Below are 25069 nucleotides of genomic sequence, written 5' to 3'. Positions count from 1 at the left end.
GTGGGAGCAAAGATGCAGCCAGAGACGGATCCTGTAGCACACCAGGAGCAGGGGGTGTTTTTCCCCTTTCGCTTGTAAGGGCCTTGCTTCGATCTGACGCAACTGCGAAATGTGGCAGATTTTTGTGAACCTGCTGTATCTTTTAATGATACTCTCGTGCTATCGATCATATCAACCGCTCCTCTGTGCTTTATGCAGCCATGTGATTTTTTCTTTTAGTCATAATTAATATTGCTGCTTATTTTAGTGCAAGCTGTACTTTCTTTGTATTGTGAAGTGTTTTTTTGTTCATTCGATACCCCCACCCATACACACACAGAGTAGCAGGGTTTTTTTTCTTCTTGCCCTCCTTCTGCAGGGAATTATTTTTTAAATGATGCTTTCATACAGCCAGTGTAGTATGAAACAGTGCATGTGTAGATCTAGTTTATGCACAGTGAGTTACATTCGTGTGGAGAGAATCCATTTCAGTTTCCTTAAACTCTCCACAATGAAGGAAATTCAAGATATTGACTGCAAGTTTGTGTGCTAAGCTGCAAAGAAAGGAGAAAACAAGAAATAGTATTTAAAAAAAAAATCTTTGTGATTTTATTACTACCATATTTCAAGAGTATGCTTGGGAAAGAGGGAAGAGGCAGCTTTTTACCTCTCAAGCAGCTGTAGTAGAAATTGTGTTATTAATGAAAATGTTTTGCTTTTTTTCCAATCCAGAATGCTTGTTTTCTTCATCCTTTTTGTGATTGCTTATTAAGATCTAAAGATTTGTGGTGTCAGTGGCATCAAATCATACTTTATATACTTTTCAAATTCTTTCGGGTAAAGTGAATTTTTGGCACCTATTATGGCAATGAAGTTAACTTTTAATGTCTCCATATCCAGTTGGACTCTCCCCTTTGACTTGTCAAATTATGTGTTGTTGTGACAAGCTTTTTTCTTTTTGAAGTGATGACTTATTTATTTCCGTATTGCTTTATTTAGTAAAAAAGTTAGGAAAAAGCATGTTCCTGGTTTTAATCTAAAACCTACATTTTAATTGTGTATACACTTTTTCTATTTTTATATCTGTAAAACCCTGTGTAAAATGCAAGGTTTCTCATTACAATTTCAACAACAATACATTGGTTTGTCTCACATTGGAACTACCAATGAATGTGACGGGCAATTTTTCCAAGCAGCTATCAACTATAAAACACGCTGAGTAGTTAGTGCATTGTTGATATTAATATTTGTTGAGCTAAGGCACGTTGGATCTGTCTTTTTTTTAATGTATATTTCATGGGCCAACAAGAACTTAAAAAATACATTCTTTCAAGTAATGACCACAGATCTCTCCATTGTTATCTTTTTATGATTTTACTCAAGATGAAACCACTGAGTGCCAACTTTCTAGGTCCTGCTGTCAAATAAGTTCTAAAGACATTAAGAATTTTCAGTGTGAGTTAGTGTATCAGTTATATGGCTCATTTAAATCTTAATGTATTTGTTATTAGTTTTATCAGGTAGTTTATGCGATTCATTGGTTGTGAAATCATTCCTGGTATCTACTGTTGTTGAAAAGAAAAGATGTCAGTTCTGCACCATGCCTTTCTTGAGTAGCCCTCTTAAAGTGGGACAGAGTACTACTCAGGATGGAATCCTTCCTGGGTGTTGAAATCTGTCTTTGCAGAACATGTATCCAGACTCCAAGTAGAAGAGGAAAGTGCATGCATAGGCTATGAGACAAACTTTCTGTTTTAACTCTGTGAGGAAATGTGTAATTGTTTCTTAAAGATCAGATTAAAAGTACGTGATTTTGTCTAAAACCAAAGACCTTTTTAGCCACATTTTCTTTAGCCAGTGACTGCAATTTGGAAAATAATAATGCAGCCGTAATCACCTCTTTTAGTATTATGGACTTCACTGAGAAAAGTATTGACTCTGTTCTCTCTGAAATACTGTAACCGTCACAGACGAGATCTGCGTTATGCATTCTGATTTGCTAATGTTCGCAGCTATCAAAGTAGTTAGTGTTTGTGATGCTAACCAGTGTTTGAAAATGAGGTGGCTTGTGATTTTTTTATTCATTGGTTTTCATGACTTAGACTGTGTAACTAATTATGTTTCAGCATATCCTAATGAGCCTATCTGGATCATATGCTCTGTTGTGGTGTTAGTGAGCTAACCTTCATTGTGCTACTGTGGAGAAACCCTTTCAGTATTGTAGGGTAGGTAAATGAAATGGGAATCAGAGGTACAATGCTGGTAAAGAGTTTAAAGTCAGGGTGCTTTATTTGATAATTAGGTTTGGCTTTGTTAGCACTATCCCATTTCTTGTTCCTGCCTGATAACAGTACTTTGTTAATCACAAAACTGTCTACAGAAATAAATGTTGCCATTTCTTTTCATTTACTAAACTTTACATTGAGAGGGAAGGCTGTTACTGTTTTGTTCTCTTCTTACTTGAAACGTAAGCAAGTATCTAAAATGCAATAATCTTTTATCATTGCAGTTCCTTTTGATGTTCTAGCTAGTGTTTCTGTTTTCATACTTTACTTTATCCTCCTACGAAAGGCACCCTTCCTTCTTAAAATATTCCATATTAGTATTTTTACCTGCAGTCTCCAAAAGCTTACCAGCCACAGGTATTGTCATGTGGAATACTTAAAAAATGAGTAGTCTTTTAAGAATATATGTCTCTTAAATTCCTTTTTAAAAATTATTTTCAGTTGAAACATGTTGGGAATGCATCACAAATACAGACAGAATAAAAAATAAGCTTTCAGTGGTACTGTAGCGTCCTTGTAGTTGGAGTTCCATTTCAAAATCAAACTCTCTGTCAAATGAATGTATTAGAATACCAAAAGCAGTATGTTTTTAAATTATGAATTAAACTACTTACTTTTTTACTAAGAATGAGGGCTGAAAAATTAATGAAGTTTTTAAAACGAATAAGCTAATGTTTGAGATGACATTTTTCTGTTAGCCACAAGTTTATTATTTATGTATTTCTGGTAAAGTTGGTTGTCAATCATAATGATAGTTCTCTTTTCTCATATATGTTATGTATACCTGTATTTTGGAAATTTAAGGAGCAGTACATACACTGATTTGGCTAAATCTAGTTTGTTAGGGACAGATGGCTGATTAAACAGGTGTCACTTCATTTCTTGTGCATTGTGTTGAGACTTCCAGAGGTTTACAAAAGAGCTGCTAAAGCAGGTGGCGATCTCTGCTTTTGTCATTAGCAAAATGTACTTTTGTAGGAAATTATTTTCCCAGTGACTAGGTGTGTTTTAATAGTTAACATGTCATGTCAAAGTTCGAAGTGTTCCATATAGTACAATCATGTTATTTTTTTAATTCTTTTCCCATTGGACTTTTAAAGGAGCTGTGACTATTTGAGTGTGAAATTTAGCAGTTTATGATTGTGTGAATGGCTGTCGTCCTAATAATTTTCATTCTTGTAAGACCAAGAGCAGATATATTGCCTGATGTAACATTTTGTTTCACTAAGTTACTTACCCCTTTTTTTTTTTTTTAAGAATATTTCACTTAAGAATATTTTTTAATAAAATAACATGGACAGAAGTTTGAAACTAATCATTTTTTATTTCTGGTACCCTTTTATATTAGCACACCTGCAGGTTTTGGTTTTTTTTTTTTGTTTTGTTTTTCAATAGTTATAATTTCCTCAGTTATAAAAGACTTTAATAAGAAAGAATGGAATTCAGATTTGATATCTAACAATTCTTAGGCATTTTTTGTTTCTAAGCGATCCTTTTTTCTTTTTTTTAATGTTGTCTTTTTTATAACAATGACTGGTGTTTATTCTTGGTTATTTCCTTTCTAGTAGGTGCACCAGAGGGTGCTATGCTATTTGAAGTACAAAAAGGAAAGAAAATCCTAAAAATTCTTTCATTTAAATACATTTATAATGTGTGGTATTTGAATAAACCTTACTGAAATTTTTCTACCTTTTTCTGTGCATTGCAATATAGCAAACTTACTATTTTGGCAACATTATGCTAAAAATCATGGGAGAAATTGGCTGTTCCATATCTGAGTATGTCTCTGTGTGTGTGTCTGTGTGTATATATACACACACACTTAAAATACAATCTCCACTCATTGAAAGAGAACAAACATTTATACGTAAATTATGTCTGTATAGCACATAGCTGAAAGTGTTTATACATACCGAAGTAAATTATTGCTCATCTGAAAAGCTCGATGAACTTACCTGAGACACACATGCATTTTGGAGTGACGTTTACTGTATATTTTTCATTTATAAGTCTATATTCACATTTTATGTAACTTGTTCATTTATAGCTGAAGTCTTTTTAAAAAATGCATTGCTATATATAGATTATTTTTCTTTCTTGCTGAAACTCTTCCTGGATGAAACTGGAGTTGAAGATTACCTGTTTACTTCTGAATTGCAAAAGAGGCAGGAGCTTTAGTTGACTAGGATAGATATCTTCCTCCGTCAATCATTAGTTCTGGCAAAGAACCACACCCCTACCTGTCGTCCGCCCCCCCCCAGCCAATCCCAAGCACCCCAAAACAACAAAAAAACCAGTATAAAAGTAGTATCGTCTGGGTATTTACCAGTACCACTGTTTCATTTTAGAAATTTCTCTGTGGATATATGAACCCAACAGATTAGAATTTCATTGTTGTAACTTCTGTAGTTTAATAATATCTATTGTTTTTCCATACACTGTAAGATTAATGAGGCAGTGGGGTTTTTTGTGCATGTGGATGGATAATGGCTTCTAGTTCAGTGTGATTTCCCTGTGAAAGCATGTGAAAAAGTGCAGGCTGGGGCTGGGATAGTATACCTTAATTTACTTGGGTTTGCACACTACCTTTACTTGTTTTTCCTGTTCCACCATGGTACGTTGTTTGGTTTTGGTCCACTAATTTCAGATTTAGTGGCCCAAAATTAAGAGGAGGTGGATGGACTATGTTGTAAGTTGTATTTAATAAAGGAATTTCCTGTTCTACAATATAAATTTTAATGAGGCTTGGAAGTTTAAATTCTAGAAATTCAGACTTCCTCTGTAAATTCCTAACTGATTTCTAACCCTACTTGTTTAAATTCTTACATGACATCCATAACAATGCTATGGGAACACCAAAGATTGTATATTAATCACTGAATTTGAGTGTACTTGTGACTTTTATTCATTCTTTAATGAGAAGAAAAAAATATCTAGCACCATTTTAAAGGTCATTTCATCCACCCATGGACCCAGTACACTGAGTATATCTCAGCTTCTTAGACCTTCTCTGATGAAATATTTCTTTAGTTCTTTCATTTTTCTTCTTATTGAAGTCTTGTTTCAAATAAGTTTATAAAGTCTTTAGGGCAAGAACCATGTCAGTAGATTTTGTTTGGCCTTTGGATGCTGCCACTACAGCTAATGACTCAGCCATGTTTACTGTTTATCTGCCAAGTAAATGGCTTCTCTATTCTGTTTTATTACCTCATAATAATTAATCTAACTGTGTTTTCTCTTACATATCACCTCAGGGATGTCTTCTAAACACTAAAACTCAGTGTAGTTAAATCATGCAACATTGCAAAATAGAAGTAGAAACAATCTGTCAAAAGGTGCGGTATTTCACTTTGCAGGTGCCGTTAAGCCAGTTTATTCAGTTAAGGTGTTCTGTTTTCTTGTCTGATTACTTCTTTTTCTGTGTTGTTAACTATACTTCCTTTACAAAGAATTGAAACAGTGCAATAGGATTCTGAGCTAGAACTACTTGCAACACTGTTACTAAGGTTATAGATAGCTATTTATTATGCTTCTGTAGAGCTAAAATTTGAAACTACATTTTTAGCTCCAATGAGCTAGTTCATGTCTGCTGAATTTTCAGGTGATGCGTTGTAAATTGTTTCTGGAGTACCTTTGCCTTGATTTTCTTTCCCCCCCTCCAAATGCACCTAAATCCAGGGGGGCGGAAGGATGAGCAGTCTTGCTTATGTAGCTCCCTTCATCTGACAATGATATTGGATGTTTATAAGCTATCTGAAGGGTTTACTTGCTAGTGGATTAGTTGACCAGGATTGTGAATTTGAGCTAATATATTTCAGTGTGACCCATTGCACATACCCACAAAGCATTTACAAAAGTTGCTATTGGTTTGTATAGCCTCATCTAAATAAAATGAGATACTGTCACCTGAGCTTTTTCTTCCTTATCTCTTAGAACCATTCTATGATTATCTCTTGGTAGCATTCTGCACTGCAAGCAGCTAAGAGTGCAGTTTGACAATGCAAATCTTAGGTGAGTTGAACTACAAAAAGTAACTAGTATTTACTAAGGACGACTGAGTCTAATCATTACAAGTAGGTGAAAGCAAAAAATAACAAAATAATCATAGTTCTCTTGCCATTGGAAGGTGTGGTGAATGTCAGGATTTCTGTCTTAACGTTAAATGTCTCACAAATTTGAAGATTCACATTCTATTTAATTGCTGCAAAATTTTTCAGAATTCTCCATCTAGAGCCCTAACTGCTCTTTTTCCGGTAAGATGTATGCTGTATTCTTACCTTTTTATCGCTTATTGACGTAAGCAGGAGACACAACAGAGTTACAGATTTAGTGAAGGAAGAATGTTTCCTACTCCATGTTCTTGTTGATGAGATGTACATTGTAGATCTTCCATTAGGAAGGGATTGTTAATTCGTGTTTCTAGTTAAGTTTTTACATACTATGTTTATTACTGGGATTCAATGTTAATTGCTTTGGGTCTCTTGGAGAATTTGGGAAGACACAGTAAAGAAAAAAAACTTGCCTTAAAACTACTTGCCTTAATTCAAACTGCATGCTTGCTTTTCAGAGTGCTTTTTTAGGAAATGAGTTGTTCTATAATAACAATTTTTAAACTACATTTACTCAAAATTTCTGATTAAAAAATCTAAAATAATTTAATGATCAGATCATACACATTTTACAGTTAGTTAACTTATAGAAAGTTCATGTTTAACTAAATATCTATGTCTTTACAGACTATTATACCCATTCATAAAATTAACATAGGATTTATGAAAACTATTTTGATTACTTCTGCAGAAAGGTCTGGCTGTATTCAATGTTACATTAGCCTTGGCTAGTGAGGAGTAGCTGAACTACCTGCATGGTAGCTCACTTACCACATTAAATGTTAGCTGTGAGGTGAAATGGACATGCTAGTTGAGTGTGTGGTAGCTAAGGTCATGTCAACATGCGAGTTTCTGTTTAGTATTTTATTTGGTCCACTCTGTATTAAACCACTTGAACTGAACTGCAATTTGCAAAGGAGTTGATAAATAACTCTTCTGTATTTATTTTATTGTTTTCTATCAGATTTAGTAAATGGAAAAACATAGAATCCAGTACATTTTTAACTCCTCAGAGTTGATTCTGTGTAATAGTAATAGCAATTCCCTATAGTTTCTAGGAAGACTATTCTCCGGACTTTCTGAGAGGCGTGAAAGCTCTTCTGTGAGCTATACCATCCTTACAGTTGTTTTAGGGAGTAAAACATGCTTAGCTTTAGAATGGAGGTATGTAGCACAGGAATATGGCTCCATTCCCTTATTTTGTGGAAATCCTTTTGTGCTCAGATTCTGGGTTTTAAAGTGAGGTGAGTGTGAATGAGCTAAGATGAAAGCACTACTCTTTGTGGTATTTTTGCTTTCCAGGTGCTTTTTGGCTGAAGGTTGTCCTGAGTTGCTCTGTTTTTCTCCAACTCTCTGAAATTCCTTTGTACTGTAAGGAGCATAGTCCTGACAGGGTATTTCAAGGAACAATAGTGGGCAGATAATTTGTAGAGGTTTTGGTGCACTGGGTCTGTAGTTATGTGGGGATGAGAGAGGCTTAGGGTTTTCCAAACCTCAGGCTGGTTCACCGAATTTGGGTTTTGTGGCTGAAGTACATGTCACTAGCAAACTTATGTCAAACCAAGGGAAGGTTTATTTGCAATAGACTGAGAATTAGACTTGGTCCTACACAGCAGTAGCGTAATTTATTATGCAAGTAGTGATTCTGCTTTATGGAATAGACCTTCTCCTAGTATTTTAAAGGTTGTGTTTTTATGCTGGTTCTGTTGCAGCTGTTTGGTGTGGGGTTTTTTAATGCTGCTGTTTCAAGTCATCCAGATGGTCAGTAGTCAAACAGTATAACTTTATAACCTTGTGCAGTCTGGGATACTCAGATTTCAGTTACCATCTTATATCAATAGTTGTTTGGGGAGGCAGGTCTTACTAAGATTTAAATTTCAGATACTAAAATTACCTGTCATGATCCTGATAAAAGCCACTGAGTCAAGTTTCCAGTCTTTAACGGGGCTTGAAGGTGTTCACTATCTTCACTGCTTGTCCTTACTTTAGTATATATTTCTCCTGATTGAATTCTGAAGAAACTGACATTTCTTGACTTAAGGGAGGACCTGGACACAGGATCATGACTTCAGTGCAGTTACCAACTTTCATAACCTAATGTATTCTTCATGTGGCCTGGAGTCACAAGTTGTGTATCACAAACGTGTTTCAGGCAACTGAAATGAAGGGGAGTTTTAGGATTACTTTGCATGTGGAAGACTGCCTTTTAAGGGTTCCCACTGCTTGATTTCAGGATGACATACTAGGTTATATGGTTGGGACCTGGAACAACTCAGTGTTGTAAATCTCAGCAGCTCTTAATGGCTTGTGTCCTCAGCACAGTCATAGGTTTGGGATACTAAAAAGTTCTTATGTCAGCATAGTTGTGTTGTTGGTTAAATGTTATGATCCAAGAATGGTAACTCTTCACACACAGCTGAATTTCTTGAAAGCTCTACATCAACAGGCTGACCATCTGTAGCCTACTGAAACAAGGTTAAGCTTGAGCCAGCAGTTCATTTTTTTTTTTTCTGTACCAAAAATAACTAATGTTTTTAATAAAGTATAAGATTTTCTTCCCACATTTTATAATATGGGAAAAGGTATAATGTCCAAGGCAGAAAAACAGATGTATCTGGCAGATAGGAAATTGGAAGTTATGTTTTGGTCATCTATGATAAAGTAAGGGGTGTATGTGTGTGTGATGTTTTGATCAGAAATACTAAAGTACTTGTTCCAAAGTATGTTGTACAGGAAAAGCAACATAGCAGGGTTTGGCCATTAAAAATAGCTTGAAGGTGTAATTGGGTGTTAATGGTGGGGACTGAGATGTTGACTGACAATATGTTAAGTCCTCTAATAAAACTAGCTGTGTCATCTCCATAAACCAAGCTGCCTGGTCACAACTGTAACTTTGTTTTATAGCTATGCTTCTGAACTCCCAATGATCTGCTCTGATTGGCTAGTATTTATATTTTATTTTTAAAAATATGTTTATTCTACCTGAAGTACCTCTGCCTTTCATGTATTGATTCAAAAGCTTTTTACGTATTCTAGTTAAAGCAACATGTTGCTAGTATGGAAATGATATGTTACATAGTCCTATGTCTTTATTTTAAAACTTAGAAATCAAATTCAGTTTCTGCTGAATATATGCCTTTAATACCTGACATATACCTTTAATAAATACTGTCACTGAATGTTCTTTATATTTGAATTGTTTTCTGATTCTCTGTATGTGCAGTAGGAAGGAGCCTAATAAAACAAATCTTACTAAACAATTATAAAAATCAGTCAACATTACCTTTCATTATACCATCTTATGAAAGTAATAGTAATTACATTACCTGAGCATCAAGCTTGTTGTCAGATATGAAAATTTCTGTTAAGAGTGTTCTATAACCTTAGAAGCCAGAAAGCAAACAAACAAACATGCGCTGGATCCAATTGTGCAATTCTTGATATTTCATTTGTATTGTAAGTACAGTTACTGTAAACATAGAGATTTGTTAACTATTCATCATTGTACAGTACTAGGTTGATCAATAACATTCTTTTCTTTTTTATAATTAATGGATTATTCCTAGCAATTATTTTTTTTCATTTCTGTGTGCCAGTATGTTGTTCAGTATTCATTACTTCATTTGGGTTTAGCGCTGTACTTCCTATTTTTTTAATCTCACTGGTTTTTATTTTGAGGGGAAAAAAGCCATGCTAGATGATCCTAGCTAATATGGACTATTATGCATGTTTTTTCCACAATTTCTTGTTTTCACATGCTTTCTAGAGTCAATCTGAGTTAAGAGCTGAGAGAACTGTTTCTCTGAGAGAAGTACAGTGATAAGTAAGGAGGATTTAATAATTTTAGAATGTTGTTTATAAATATGTGCCTGTAATCTAAAAACAAACATCGAAGTGATTGGTTTTAAGTGACATGTGGAACAAAAATAAAAATATTGGTATCTATTCAGGAAATATAAGATAAGACTTGTTCAAATCACTATCTTTTTAAGATGCTAAGTACTGTTAGGTTGGAAAAGCAGAACAGAACGCACTGTTTGGAACTGAGTATCTTTTACTGCAAGGTGGACAAAAAGCCACGTGGGAGTTTTTTGATGTGTTCAGCTTATGGAGTTTTTGGGTTTATTTCTGTGTGTATGAATTTGTGTATATTTTTACATTAAAAATATTTCATCATTTCATGAGACACCAAAATCAAGCTTTATTTTTGAAACATTTATGGTAATAACAGTGTCTTGTGAATAAATATGTGCTTGTGAAAGCTAACATATTGGAAAAAGTCACATGAGAAAGCAAACAAAGTTAAAATGAGTATCTTAAATGTTGTCCAGTGTGATACTGAATTTCAAGCATGTTTGGTAAAATAATATTCTTGTAGTGAGACTGTTTCTTTGTCATTGCTTCCAACATAATGCATTGCTTGTGTATTTCCTATACAATTGCTGTCACTGGCTTTGGTCTTGACTCGAATATATATTCCTTAAAAAACAGAATGAACATGATAAACACAGTGAAGTAATAGTCATGTCATACAACTATACCCAGATGGCAAGGGACATGGATACTTTTATCATCAGTTACCATCTGTCTTTGGGTTTTTTTTTCCATATTCTTTTACCAAAGCATAATGAGGTTGTTTGATTTCCTTTTGAGCTGACTTTAATACAGTATTAGGAAATGATAATTTAATTTTACAATTACTGTGCTTTAAATGTATGGATACGAAGCAAAGCAGTAGATTTTTAAAGAGATGCCTAAAATTCAGGTGATGGGGCCAGGTGAAGGATATCTCTAGGACATAAAGCAGTATTTTAAAATATGGTAGCTTTTTCAAAATACGTACCCAATTTTGTAATCTCTCTGTGAATACTTGTTTGAAAGTTTTCATTGTATATATACTTGAAGATTGATTGCTCATTTTCTTTTCTTTCTTTTTCTTTCTTTTTGCTTAGACAGGAAATGAAAGTATATACCACTCTTTAAATCTTCCTTTGTGTCAACATTTTTTTCTTCCTTTGCAGTTTATGATTTAGTCCTTTTTTGCTTCCTTATCATATTATCATTGATGACAGTGATATCTGTTTGTGTATATTTTGTAATTACAATTATATTTCGGTATTTTTTGGCACTTCTTTCTAGTTATTAAGCACTGCAGTTCAGTATCCATTGTTTTATCCTGTTCCTTGTTGGGTGCCTGGCTTGCATGTGGTTTAATATTTAACAGTTTACCTGAGATAGTGGGGTGTGACACGGCTGCTAAGCATCACACATTGCTGACATATATCCGACTGAGTTGTAGGGATAGCATACAGCTACTGATCTCTGCTTCCAGGGACTGTATGATTCTTTCTTTGCCAGCAGCCACTTTCCTTTCTTGTTTGCTAATCTCTAGCTTTCTCTCAGGGTACTTTAGCCTGCTTCATGTCAATGTACACAAAGTTGACACTTAAAAAATACATTCTGAGAAACATTCTTTTAGCCAACTTTGTATAATTTGAAAGAACATATATGGAGAAGTTCAGAATCTGTTTCTTTTGCCAGCAACCTGAGAAGAGGTGTATCTCCAGACTTTGGAGAAAAAAAAAAATAATCGTATTGAGAAGTGGGAAGTTCCAAGAATATCTTAAAATAAGATCTTGAGTTGTTTGGGGATTCTTGTGTGTGAGTGGTTTTTTTGGTTTGTTTTTTTGTTTGTTTGTTTGTTTTCTTTTTTAAACACTTTGAATTTACAAAACAATGCTCATTTGACACCTACTAAGATTTTCTGCAGAGCCTATTGAGACCTGCCACCTTTGTGGAATGACAAAGCCAAGCTCCCACACCTTGTAGGGCTTACTGAGGAGCTGCTGCTGCTGCTTGCTTGGGTTTGTCAGAATCTGTCCTGGAAAACATATGTACGGTCCTCCAAGGCAATTAGAGGCTAACTTTTGAAAAACTTGTGTGACTAATCCCAAGGTATCATCATTTATTATAATTTTTACAGCCGTAATTTTCTACACTTCTTTCCACACATAGTTGTTTCTTGGTCAAAGTATTGAACAGTTCATCCACAGTAGTTTTTAAATATTTAAGTCTAACCATATTGGTCAGCTTTAAGGTACTAGCTCGGTGTTGCTTAGTTCAGGAAAAACTAAGCTTTAGGATTTGAAACGTTCAGATTGGGTAATTTTGTTTCAGTTCAGAACTCTTTTATATTGGGATGAGAAGCTATGTATGTTTAGAGATGCAGGTTTCTTCAAGAGTTTTTCTGGATTCTCCCAATCCTTTATAATCATATAGTCATATACATATAAATAATCCTTCATGTCCTTTATGTATGATAAATTTTAATCTATGTTTCCATTCTGAGAGCATTATCCATACACAGAGGTATAAAGATTTTTTTTTATAGTTTACAATCATCATTTTCATTTCACATCAGAGTATATTATTATATAATTATATTTATATATTTTATATTTATATATTTAGCAAGTCTTATTTAAGGCCATCCTTTTAAGTTTGGAGATGTGAAAATATCATCTCCTTTCATATAAGCAATTATGATATTGAAAAACCTTTGTAATTTAAATTTTGCCAAAATTTTTACTAAAATATACAAATACATTATTTTTACAGCCCCACGTATGTACAAAGTGAAAAGGGCATAGTTTTTATTTCACAGTGGTCACTGTTCCTGTAGCACTTTGCCTTATTTCCTCCAAGGTCCATTATTTCTGAATATGAAAGTTTTAGCTCTTGTGGTCCTGAAAATTTAGTATCTATTGCAAATGGTAAGTGATGTGATTGAACGCAATAATGCTGTTTTAATATATGAAGATACTAAGAATGTGTTGCATTTCAGTAAGAATTATAAACAGTTTACTAAAACATATCTAGTCTTGTTTATTTTTAAGTGAAATATAGTTTTATTATTGTAAATTTGGTACACTTCTGACCTCTCTGTATGGCCATTGTATTTTCTATGTTAGGGATGATCAAACTTGTGTCTGCAATGTGTTGGCTTTGTTTCTTGTGTACAGGGCACCAAATTTACAATCATTCTGAGGATATATGGACAGTGTCTTTAAAAGTGGTTTTGCTTCTTTTTAGCTTTAAAGCTGGAAAGGTGAGCTTTTCAGAAAGCTAAAACCGTTAATTTATATGCATTAATCCCAACTATCTTTCCTGCTTTTCACTACTAGCTTTCACTTGCGTCTCAGCTAATGGTTGTTCCCTCTACATATACTTTACATCTCTTCTCCTGATCACTGTCTTATGTGCTTGGACTTTTCCAATTACTCTTCCTGCCTTTGTTCTTTTCTTTGTCTTCCACTTCTCCTTCATGCTTCTTCTTTATTAGGTGTGGGAGTGTTGGGGATAGAGGAAGAACAATTTCTCAATCATTGACTTTAGGGCTAAACACCTTAATAAATTTGTAAGAAAGCAGTTTGGGAGAAAATCATAGCTGCAGCTAGTGGCATGTTTACTGATCTGGGAGTATGGTGTCAGTAGTCTGTATGTGGAAGATGATTATATGAGCAGTTTGTGCATTGTTAAACAGTATCTCCAGAGAAATTAAGCAGTTTAGTTGAGTCACAGCTAAAGCCTGATATTGCCAGTTTCTCATAAGGAAGTTTCATGGCTATGCCACATTTAAATTACTATTGGATTTTCTGCATTTACTAAAACTTAGTATTGAAGTACCTGGTTTTAAGTATCATAAAATATGCGTGTATTTAAATACATACAGGCAAATAACTTTTTTTTCCTGTACCTTATTGTCAGCATTGCTGAGAACTTCAATCTTCTGAAGCTAATTATGGGTAAGAGGAACTACATATGAGTTTTTTATTTTTCTTTTTAAGGATACAGTGAAATGAAAACTATAGTATGATGGAAAATGTTCAGAAATGTGAAGTATGGGTAACAACATACATGCCACTTAGTTTGGATGGCTGTATGTGTATTATATATGTATGAAGCAGCTGTTTGTATGTACAGATATGTGTATGTTTATGTATATATATTTGTACATAGAGTATATGTGTGTGCAGAGTGACAGTGTGTATGTATATATCTCGTTTTTGTATAAAGTATGTAGAACCAATGTAGTCCATCTACATTAAGTGATTTGACATCTAGAATAAACTAATGGAAAAGGCTTTCTGCAGGATCCCTACCTCTGTGCACTGTTTCTGAAGGCTGAAACAACCTTTCTAAGCATCTTAAATGACTCGGGTTTTTTTTGCTTGTAGCAATAGACACAGCTCATCAGTTTCATGTCATTCATTTCAGTTTTTTTCTTCTAAACAGGAAACATAGGGGAGCAGTTCTGTGTGCATTTTCTCTGGTATAGTTGTGGTGGTAGTGAATTAAGAACCCCTATACTAAGAGTAGGGGTTCTAGAGTTATGGGAGACAGCATTAACTTCTTAAATCAGTTTGGTAAAGTGGAAGTATCTCATAGACATAATTTGCTACTTGCCAAGGGAATGTTCAGCTTGCACAGCTTCTTTGAATGGCCAGTCCTACAGGGGAGATATCTTCTGTAATAAAAGATGGGGGAATGCTAGGCCAGGCTTTAAGCTCATTATGGCCAGATTCTGGTCAAATTTCTCTTATTGAGCTGTCAGTGAAGACAACCAGGGTGTCTCACCAGGTTTAATAAATCAAGGCCCTATTCTGTTTTGTGTAAACAAAAAAACCTTGATGTATGCAAGCTTCATTTGCTTCAGTGACATTGAAGGGCATATCATACTTAGGAAAGGTCATTTAAGGAAAAATGGTAGAGGGACACACCTTTGGATCTCTGCTCTATTTGTCAGAGTCCTTCTTGTCTCTTAAGAAATCCTATGGCAACACAGAAGCACTTAACAGGCTCTAACAAAATATTGACTGTAAAACTTAGTTCAGATAGTCAATATCTAGTTTTTAATTACAAACCAGTAGGTAGTTTTACAGTATAACATGCTTAGGTTGTTCTAGCTATACCTCTGTTGATGTTTTCCAAGCTGCCTGTCATCTTTAAGGTCACGACCACTAGGGTAACTTAACATTACAGTGATCTTTTGTTTATACAATTATGAAAAGTAAACTAGCAATGGTGATCATACACAGTAAGCTTTTAGATATATGGGTTTGGCTGTAGAAGTTGATGGAATGTGATTGTGGTATTTGGTTGTGTACTTTACTAGTGTAGTGACTGTCAACTTTACTAGGCTAAATCCTCCAAGTATAGGGGATAAGGCAACTTCTTTGTGGTTTGAGTCTTATCCTAACATAGGTGAGAAGTTTGGCTTTGCTTTAGAAAAAGATTTTGCAAGCTTACAAATTCTGGAGAAGAAGCAAAGTTCTAGTTAGAAGAGTTTGTATTCATGAATGCATTCTGATGATGTTGGCTATCTTACCCCCAACCCTCTGAGATTTTTGTCTTCATAACAGTCTTCATATTTGTTATTGTTTTCAAGGTTCCTCTAGAAAACCTCAACCACTAAGTAGGATGAAATATTTTGGGAAGGAAAAACCATAGCATTGCCTCATCTGACTTCTGGAAGCCATTTTGTGGCACTGGCCATTATGGCTATTGGACAGACAATTAATCTTAGCATTTCAAATTACTTTTGGGACAGTGTGTTTCTTTCTTAGCTTTGTACTCTTAAGGAAAAAGGTTTTTTTCCTGATATGGCTGTCCATCTTACTCAAAGGAAGGATTAGAATTTTCAGAAAAACAGATACCAACAAAATCATTCACTTGGGAAGGTAAGCAAAAACGTGTACTACCACTGAAGAAGAGGCAGTTACAACTCGTTTTACACTCCTAGCATCCTGTTGAGTGAGTCAGCAAACACTTAAAATTTGTGCTATTGTGTTGTAGTATGGATCCATTTAAAGGACCAAGCTGGAGGAAACATGGCTTTCTTAATTCTGGTGCTGTAGAACAACTTATTCTTTGGTGCAGACTGGAACAGCCTCAGATTATTAGAAGGAGTGGAAAAAAGCGATAATATTCAGCTCTTCTACATGTCATTTCTTAGCCATTCTCCAGCAGATTTGAAAAATACTGCCAGAAGAAATCAATCTGCAGAGATGTGCATAGATGTCTAATTTGGCTTGCATAAATTGTAAAGGTTACAAAGACGCACAAAGGCAGAATTCAGTTTGACTGCAAAGTCTTAAAACCAACTTACAGGCCTGTTGGACGTGTTTTGATATAGAGAATAAATACTGAGTATTATTTTGCCATTTTAAAGTTATTTTTAGGGCTTTTTTTTTAAAGTCCTGCTTTATGATACAGAGTACAAAACTTAATGTATTGTTCTGCCTAAGTTTATTATAAAATATCTGGACAGAGCATGTTATGCAACTCCATTATACTAGCTGTTGAAAGTTAAACTTTGAAGGGTTTTGAAGTTTATGGGGTTTAACTTTCCTAACTTAAAAGATGAATTGGAGAAAATATTGCTGTTTACTTTGCTGTATCATGCAGTAGAGATCAGATATATTGCTTTTGTGTAATTTTTCTGTTTTCATGTTTGTTTACATTGTTCAAATCTGTCATTGTAACTTTTTAAAGGGTATGCCTGGAGTTGGGGGTTGGCCGAGGAGAGTGTTAATCTATTTAAATAAACTGGTTATAGCCATAGGAGGAGGCCTGCAGTGTTTTCAACGCTTCTCAGCCTGAAAGCACTGCATAACCCTTTTAGGTTGCATAGCAACAGGCACCTAGCAACAATAATAGATTGAATTTCCAATAGTGACCAGGCCGGATGTAATAATAAAGCAAGAGTACAAACAGTTGTCATGGTTTTCTTTTCATAATAAACTAGTCTGTATTAGGGATATTCTGTTTCTCAAAGTGGCAAACCTTTTTGCAAAATGAAGGTACTTTTGAAAAGTTGAGGTACTGAAACCCTGACAAAGCTGCTTAGAATGAGTGACTTTGAAGTCTGGTAGTTTGAAACATAGGAGAAAACAAAGAAACATTGAATGAGTTATCAAGGAAGGAGGGTATTAAATACCCACTTTAAATGGCTTGTAAATCTTGACTTCCTTTATAAATTTATCTGTACAGGTACTTCATAGAAGTCCCTAGCTATAAAGGTAGATGCACATTATGGAAGGAATTAATGCAGTTGAAAAGAGGCTCCCCGAAGGAGGTTATTTTGTAACTGCCTACTATTTGGATTTCCAGTGTCTATCTTTGGAGCATGTGGTATGAGCTACTACTGGAGAGTGGTTGCTAGTCATAGTCAGGCTTTTCTGAAGCTAGTATTAGCTTTGTTGTCTTCTCTTGATTCAGCTATCAGATATTATGCAGAAGTTCTCATTTTTTGGAGACACATGTTGATATAAAAATCCATATACAAAGATCTTGTGTAAAATGCACAATAAAATAGGTTATTTTAAATCATTAGAATTCTAACATGTTATTTAGAAAAGTTTGGAGATGTCTTGTGAAGATACTATAAAAAGGGGTAGTGAATGAAACTGAGTAACTGCCAGACAAGTTTATTTTCTGACACAACAATCTATCATTATTTCGTGTTTCAAGACCTGTTAAGTGTGGAAGGTAGAGATACGTGGGCAAGCAGGTGATTTGGGATGAGAGACAGAAACTGTCTCACAAAATAGTAATAGATGTAATTCTGGATGATTACATTTGAGTTTAAATATTTTGACCTGGCTAACTGAGTAGAAAATTGAAACACTGGTTGTTGAGTAAAGGTGTAGATCTAGACTAGATAAACACCCATGTTCAGTTCCTGTGTCTGCTTTTGGGAATGGTGGTTGAAAGTGTCACTATGGTAAAGGCCAGTTACTTTTAACAGAAAGCCCAAATTAGTTATGTGTAACTTGTTGTATTCCATTAAGATGGCACCATTGTTTTCTAAATAGGTGACAGCTGTTCTAACAGTATAAAAGTTACATCTTTCGTTACTGAGATAAGGGGCATGTCTAGGGGCAGCACAGTGCAGAAGAAGAAAATTATGAAATGTAAACAACTAGATGTTACAGACTTGACTTGGGATGTTTCACTGGATTCTGCTGTTTCAGTAGATTCAGGTGTTGATCAGTAGTATTTTCTTTTATAACAGGAATTTTAAAAAATGAATTCTGAAAAAAGCTTATCTTGTAAATGGACCTCTTAGGTCTGACTGTGTAGATAGTATCCTCCAGCTTAATGTTCATCTCAGAATGTTTTTCTTCCACATCATTTAACCCTGGAATCCTCACTGCAAAGGGTATTAGCACGGTGACAGAGAGATATTTTGGATATATTCAATAAAACAAGATGTTTTTGTATGATTGTATTTGAAAATTCTATGAAAATCTGGAAAAGTATCTTAAAAAGGTAGTTTGGTTCATCTGAGAAGTCTTTAGGCAAACTGCTCAGCTGGTGCTAAGTTTCAGGTATGTGAGTTCTGTTAGTGTAAATGTGAGTTAAGCGCAAGTCTGAATAACGTTCCAAATTTGTATGATGTTTGTAATTTAGAGTATCAACTAATTTAAACTCTGGAATTTTAAAATTTTGAAAAAGTGATTTAGCAGTGTGATCTAGTCTGAGTATATCTACTTAAAAGCATTTGAATAGCGTTTGTGGATTGCTAACTAATTTCGTACATTACACAGGTATTCTTGTGGTAAAGTAACTACTTCTGCCACAGCTGGAGAGCTAGGAGAGTTTGAAAGATTTACGAAGACTAGAGATTTATAATTTAAAACAAGGTTAAAATCTGATAATGAAACTTTAGCTAGTATATACAAACCCCAAATTTAAAAGACCCAAGAACATACCTTTTACACTGTTCAGATTCATAGAAGATAGCCTTTTAAAAGTGTTTTTACTAAGAGTTGTTTTATATAGTATAGTTGTGACATTTTTGGAGGACCCTGAAGCATTTTAACCTTACGTTATAAGAAATAGTAGCCAGTATTTATTATGGCAAATACAAATTCCCAAATCATGTAGATTACTTTCAAAATTTCTGTAAGGATGTAATTTACTTTCCAGAACGGCAGTCTTTATCTTTGTTCAACTCCCTGTGCTGCTTCTCCAAAGTAGTTGTGTTTCTATATATTGTATTGGTGCTTATCTTTATTTCTAGACCAGAAGATGTTGCTTAGAGTAGTTACTTCCTAATATTTTTCTTATTGGACAAACCTGAATAACTGTATTTGCAGGTTAATGCTTCCATTGCATTCAGACCTAACCTACTGAGCTGCTTGCTTCATGATTTAAAAAAAAAACAACAACAAAACCCCTTCCTATTCAAAACAAAAAAGCAGACGTTAGATAGTGCGCTGTGCCAAATATGATAGTAATGAGTGTTTTATTGCCTCCTTTGTTTTCAGTTGACTTCAAGTGAAAATTGCAACTGAAAGGATACTTTGCATTTCTTAGAACTTTACCATTTTTATACAAGTGAAATTAAAAAATCAGTATTTAAAATAATAACTAAAAACTGAGAGGTCAGGGAAAAAAATGTGCATAGAGTTTTGTAGCACGTAACAGTGGAAAATCTTGGGGACTGAGGAACAAAAAGGAAGGTAAGCAGAAGAGAAAATAAAATAGACTTATTCCTGATTTTATTTATTTATTTGTTTGTTTTTAATTATAACAATATGTAAGTTTAGGAAATCCATTTAAGTGTTTGGAAATGTAGAAAAATAGGCTGGGAGGAAGTTGACCACTAAAGTTTGAAGGACAATAGAAAACAGGAAGTTTGGCAAAAAAATCTGTGTAGTGTGTTTGGCTGTGCATCTATCCCTCCAACTGAATTTCCGTGCAATTTAATGTGTTGTGGCATTGCATATGTGCCTACTCCTAATTTCTTTTTTAATTACTGCTGTTGATACGCAAATTATTTCCAGAATTTTCTGTTTCATGTAAACATGTTTTATTCTTATATTGATTAGCGTAGGAACAGTTGTGTTGAAGTTGAAACAATTAATTATCTTTTTTTATTTGTCTGTATGTTGAAAAGCATAGCTTGAAATAATCAGCCAGACACCAATTCTGAAACAAACTTTTCATCTGCTTTCTATTTATTTTTGTAGTGATGTCTTCCTTTCTTCAATACACTAACCATGACTAAAACAACAAATACAAACAATAATGTTAGTTTATGTAGTGTTAGTGAAATGCTGTGTAAAATTACAAGATGTTTAAAAATACAGGTGGTTTTTTTATGGGTGAAGAAAGAGTTTTAAGTAGTGAATATTTTCAAGCAAAAACCTATATTGGCAATAAACGTAGTTGTTGTGTGAATGACCACAAGATGTAATTAATTTTCTGGGACCCAGTTGCCATTTATATGCTGCTGGAGCATGTATGGTATTCTTCCTGAATGAATTTACAACTATACAGTACTCACTGTGGGATCATATACTGTATCTATGGCATAATTATCTGCCAAGGAGAGTGAAGAATGTCAATGAGCTGTTTTTCTACTTAATTAAATCCTTAAGACCTAACTTAATGGGCCTACATCACATAAACATAGCATTTAATCAGATATAAGTACAGAATGCTGTTCGTGCATTGAAGCTGTATTTGTGTATGTGAGTATCTCTCTTCTAGATATGCCCCTGCAGATTTTAAAGTGACTTGCATGGGAAAGGTAGGTATAGGAAGTTACAATGCAGTATTCTTGTGAATCACTCCTGCTTTTATCTAGAGAGGACAAAAGGTGTACAAAAATAATCTTTGCTGATGACCTTTTGAAGAGGTAGGTGGAATTTTCAAGTTGGTAGATTTACGTCTGTTAGTTCAAAACCGATAGATAATGTTTCAGGAAATGGGCAAAACAAAATGACTCCTCTTGTGAACTTGGGACAAGTACAGAAAAGATGCAGAGTTTTCAGAACACTGTTGGACATTTGTGCAACTACAGAACTATTAGAAAAATTATTTGTGAAATTATTTTAGTTTTACTTTTTAGACTTAAAAGAAAACTCCTTTCCATTGTATGGGTGTATCTCTCTTGCCTTAATGAAATTTGAGCATTATGTGAACACTTATGTTTTCTCTACTATGGGTGAAGCCAGGTCATTGTTAGGTTCAAGTCCAGGACAGCACTTTCTGATTAGAAAAGTAATTTTATTTAATTGCAAGAGCATGTAACTGTGTGTGTGTGCCTGCTTTCCAATTGTCTGGAGAACAATCTTCTTAATGTTTCTAGCTTCTCAATGGCTAAGAAGTGACGATGTATTTCAAAGACTAATGCAGCCAGAAAGTTCTGTTGGATTATGATACTCATGAAAAAGTATAAAGAATCTTCAAGTATCACGTGGGTAAATTTTTAACATAGTGTTTTTATGGTACTGACCTTGGAAGGGAATCTGGTAGTTTTGTATTCACTTGTATTATCTGAAAGAGAAATAGTAATTACAACAATGGCCTCACAAGATTATGACTGTGCACAAGTAGAAATTAGGAGTAGAGATGGGTTAGAGTTCAAAGGTGTCAGTGAAGATCATCATGTACCCAAAAATCGTAGGCTTTCCTTTGACTTTCCTTTAGATTGAGGAACCTGTGTTCAACTTTGAGTAAGTGTTGTAAAGTTCGATTGTGAATGGTATTTATTTAGATATTTAAACTCTTTTTGAAAACAGTGTTAGGTGTGTATGTTGTACTGGAAGCCAACAAACTTAACTTAATTCTTGACCAAGTTTCTTATGGGCACCAATAATTGTGTGGTCCATTGTGCAATGCCTGATTGGATATACTAGCCTCCCAGGTGTGCATTGCCATTACAGGAAGGAGTTGTGGCTTCCGTCAGATTAATAGTCCTTGTTTAGGCTTTTGGCAGTGTAAGTCTAAAGGAGATGAGAGCAGCTGCTTTAAAGGAGTAGCTGCCATCTTAATCCAACTGTTTCCTTGAGTTTTTGTGCTGAGGAGGGGTATCTACGTTTATGTGTACATGTACTTGTGCTCCTTCTTTCCTGCTCTCTGCTCACTCATCGTTCAGGTACTTTTGGCAGTGCTCCCCAGTGAGCTAGTATATGATCTCCTGCTCATAATAAATTCTTGTTGGATTCCCTTCCTTAAAATTCCTGTGTTTTGAAAGGCATCACAGTGGGATTTCTGGAAAGTAATTCTGCAGAATGTGCATGTTTTACTTCTATTACAAGGGTTTCCAGTACTGGAAAATTCTGAGGTGCCCAAGCTTTACAGATTTTCTTTGATATTTTCCTGTATTTCTGGCATTTGAGAATCTCTCAGATTCTTTAGGCTTCAGAGAAGGAAAATATTGAAGACATTCGGAAGCAAATTGGAAAAAAACCTACTGTAATAAATAGGAGGATATCTAAATAATGCTGCTAAGTATTTCATATAGCTTCACATTCATACTTTCTTGTATTAATTCATTGCATTTCATTTTGTTGATATTTTTTAATAGAATTTTTGACTATTCTGGAAATGCTGACCATGATGATACAATGTTAAATGTAACTCTCAGGGCAAAACAGTTTTTGCTGCTACCTATTTTGTATTAGTTTATTGATGAGAAAGTTGTTGTTAAGGAGTTATCTTTCAAGAATTTTCCAGATATAGTGTGTGAATTGCTGACTCTCAGGATTTGATTTTTTGAAGCATATTAGAACAAAAGGTCCTGTGTTTGGAACTTGGGTAATTTGTAGACCTTTTTAGAAGCACAAAAAATTCCTGCTATAGTGATTGAAGGTGCTGACCTATAAGGCAAACTTTATTCTGATTTTCTCTTAGTTGATCATGGAATGTAACTACCAAGCTGAAATCAGTCAGTAACACAAGATTGTTCATGTCTTGAGGAAATATGCCATTCAGTTCTTATAAGTGTATGAGAATAGCAGTGATACCACCCTACAGTCATTTTCATGGCTGAAAAAAAATAATTAAAACTGCAATCATCAGATAAATAATACTGCAGTTAATTGAAATATCAGTAGCTAGGGGTGTTTTTTCCTTTTCTGTAGAAGACACAATCACTTTAGAACTTGAAGGTTGCATTGACACAACAAATGTAACATTAAAATCAGTGTAGTTCCTTTGAATAATAAGTTGGCATGCCAGTGCTCTTATAAAAAGTGGTGAACATAGGAAGTATCTGCTGTTATTATTTCAAAGTAAGGTTATTTTATAACTGCAGTCATGCTCAGTAAAAAAAAAAAAAATAAAAAAAAATTGTAGGTTCAGACATACATCAGTCCTTTTAAACAACTTCTGCTTCCTTAAATTGTTTGGCTAAGTTATTGAATCAAAATGTATTAACATGTCAATTGTGCCATGTGTTTGAGTTTAGTTTTTTTTCCAAATAAGTTCCAGTGCTATTTCAGCTTTCTTTGTTACTGCTGTTTTCAGTATCTGAAATGAAACCATTGTAGTGTTGAAAAAATATTTTTTACCAGGTAATGATGCCCTAAATATTTAGCATTTGGCCACCAAATCATACCGTTGGTCACTTCTGGCTGCATACTACATTTCTTTCCTGCACTTATCACTTTCTGTATTTCTTCTTCAGTATGTGAGATAAATGTGTAATTGGTAAAGTGAGTTGTTTAGGTTTGAGTTGAATAAGCAAAATATCATTCAAACTGTAGCTGTATGACTAAACCAGTTGTGATGTCACAATCCTACATACGCTGCAATGAGTTTGATCACAAGGGAATAGCAGGTCGGTATAAGAAATAAGTTCCTTTAAACACTCTTTTCAGGGACCACTTAAATATTGAAATGTGTGGAAGGGAGAAGATGGAATGACATGTCTAGACAGTAACTGAAGATAAGTTGTGGGTGCAGTCTGGGACGGATCGGGTGGAATAGGATATGAAAAAGGCCAAGGTACCCAATGCATTCTTCACCTTGGTCTTTATTGGTAAGACCTGTCTTCAGGAGCTGCAGATACATGAGACTGGTGGGAGACCCTGGATCAAGGAAGGCTTGCCCTCTGTGGAGGAGGATCAGGCTATGACCATTTAAACAAATAGGACATCCACAAGTCCATTGAACCTGGTAGAATGCACACAGGAATGCTGAGGGAGCTGGCCAGTGTCACTGGGAGGTCACTTGATTATGTTTGAAGATCATGGTGATCAGGGGAGGTACCTGAGGACTGGGTGAAAGCAAAGGTCTCTCGTCCTCAAGAGGAAGATCCAGGGAACTACAGACAGAGCATCCTCATCTTAATCGCAGGGAAGGTGAGGAAGGAAGTAGTCCTGGAGACAATTTCCAAACTGTATAAAGCAAAAGAAGGTCACTGGGAAGTAATTATATCTGACCAACCTGATAGCCTTCTACAATGGGATTACTGACTTGGTGGATTAGGGGAGAGCAGAGGATCTTGTTTGTGTTGACTTTCGACACTGTCCCATAACATCCTCATAGACAAGCTGATGAAGTATGAGTTAGATTAAGTGGACACTGAGGAGAACTGGAAGATGGCTGAACTGCCAGGCTCACAGGGTTGTGATCAGTGGTACAAAGGCCAGCTCTGAAGCCAGTCACCAGTGGTGTGCCACAGGGATTGATACTGGGTCCAATACTCTTAAACTTCTTCATTGATGGCCTAGAGATGGTAGGACAGAGCACACACTTAGCAAGTTTTTGGGTAATACAAAACTGAGAGCAGTGAGTGGTAGGTGAGATGGGTACATTGCCATTCACAGGAACCTTGGCAGAGTGCAGAAATGGGCTGACAGCAATGTCAAGAAGTTCAACAAAAAGAAATGCTAA

At 34.9% G+C, this 25069-nt stretch overlaps 1 protein-coding gene across 4 annotated transcripts in view; it reads left to right on the top strand.

Moving 5' to 3' along the window:
• The window catches only part of RFX3 (regulatory factor X3), a 124557-nt gene that overhangs the window by 884 nt on the left and 98604 nt on the right, over positions 1-25069 (top strand). The gene's annotated exons all lie outside the window — the stretch shown is intronic.

Source organism: Buteo buteo, chromosome Z (assembly GCF_964188355.1).
Source record: "Buteo buteo chromosome Z, bButBut1.hap1.1, whole genome shotgun sequence".
NCBI lineage: Eukaryota > Metazoa > Chordata > Aves > Accipitriformes > Accipitridae > Buteo > Buteo buteo.
This window is presented reverse-complemented; position numbering and strand designations above follow the sequence as displayed.